Genomic DNA, 1,700 nt, shown 5'->3' with positions numbered 1-1,700 from the left:
AGGGGCCGGCGGAGGCATGAGGCCACTCCAGGGAGCCTGCTGGCCTGGCCTCTGGGATGGGATAAGAACTTGCTAGGACGTACTGAGCCTATTTCCCGCTCAAACAGCTTCCTCACGATTCAGGAGGAGACCACACTTCCAGCCCTTCAAAGACGTTCCCAGCTTCCATCCACCGGCATCTAACGACAGTGCTTCCTTTCGCTCTCGGACGTGTTCCAGGCTGTGGGACGAGGTCTATGACCACCGATTTAAAAGGTTCAACAGCATGAAAATGTCTCAGGGTGGTTCCCCAGGGACCAGAGGGGACGACCGGTGGATGGGCAGGCATGGTCCCCAGGAGGGCTGCGTTCTGGTGACTCTGAGCTGCAGGGCCCGCGTGCCAGCAGCAGCCCAGGGCGGGGCTGAGATCGTGGTCTTTGTGGTCTGTTCTTGGGTCAGTCCACAGTGATGTGGTTGTTGGAAAAGAAACTGCAGAGCCGGGAGGTGGCAGCGGTAAAGAAAATGACTGAGCCACAGGGGAAAGTCCCACCGAGGCACTCTGGGCATGCTGTGTGTGTGCATGCCCGTGGGTGGCCGGCTGACGCATGAGGATCCTAGGGGTGCTCTTGGACTCTGTCTCTCTTGCTCGTGGGAGAAAATGAAATGAAAGCGATTTCAGCCTTAGGCTGCATCAACAAAGAAGAGCACCTTGAGGAAGGAGACGGCTGTCCTGCGCGTCCCAGCCCTGCTCTGACGAGGCCACCTGCTGCTGTCTGTGCAGTCCACATCTCACGGGATGGAGGCTGCAGGAAAGCTGCAGTGTGGTAGAAGGAGTGGACGAGGGCCCAAACAGAGTGTTTTGGTTTTTAATAATGACTTCTTTACTTTTATTTATCATTTTATTATAATTTTTCAAATTTGCTACAGGGCACCTCTACTCACCAGAGAGACAGAGAAAGAGAGAGAGGAAATGAGAAAGCAAGCCACCAGATCTGGGACTTAAACCATACACAGCTTAACCACACCACCTGCTAGCCCCCCAGGCGTGCTTTATAACACTGGGGGAGGCCTGAAAGATACACAGTGGCCTGGAAAGGTGTCTGCCACGAGTTGCAGGAGGTGTCTGAGCATGCGTCAGTGTTGGTGGAGTGAGCATTAGACTAGGCCGCGGTAGAGGGGAGTCTTTGACTGGGCGGGTGGAACTGCTCTTAAGAGCTGCACTTCCCTTCCAACCTCGAGAGCAGTGGAGCAGCCTCTGACAATATTTGCTGAGGCAGACAGGTAGGTTCCCTAGCACTCATATTAGCATTTGTTAATAGCTTAGCACTGGCCGGCCTCTGGCAGCTCCCGGGGCAGCACATGCAGAATTAAGGATCACCCGCCATCTGCCTCCTGCGGAAGTGCTTCCCAGTGAATGAAGGAACGCGCTCTGGCATCACCACAGCAATGGGCTTGGGCATTGCCGAGGAGGCTGCAGTTTCTCACAGCAAACGTGTGTCACTACCACTCCGGAGATGAGAGCTTCGCCCAGACTCAATGATACAACAGAAAGGCCCACGTCACAGGATGCAGTGGGCATTGCCCCTGTCCAGTTACACACTGAGCTACATACTGACACATAATTGAACACCCATGGAGTGCACTTGATGAAAGTAGTAAGAACAAAAGAGTGGGATGGCTTTCTTTTTTTTTTGGTTGTCTTTTTTTTTTTTTTCTTTAGG

The 1,700-nt window shown here is 53.5% G+C and overlaps 1 protein-coding gene across 1 annotated transcript in view; it reads right to left on the bottom strand.

Moving 5' to 3' along the window:
- ECRG4 (ECRG4 augurin precursor) overlaps positions 1 to 1,700 on the bottom strand; it is a 17,716-nt gene that overhangs the window by 13,876 nt on the left and 2,140 nt on the right. The window lies entirely within an intron of this gene.

Source organism: Tupaia chinensis, unplaced genomic scaffold (genome assembly GCF_000334495.1).
Source record: "Tupaia chinensis unplaced genomic scaffold, TupChi_1.0 Scaffold149090_1, whole genome shotgun sequence".
In the NCBI taxonomy this organism is placed as follows: domain Eukaryota; kingdom Metazoa; phylum Chordata; class Mammalia; order Scandentia; family Tupaiidae; genus Tupaia; species Tupaia belangeri.
Note: the sequence above shows the minus strand (reverse complement) of the source record. Positions and strands in the feature narration are given on the sequence as shown.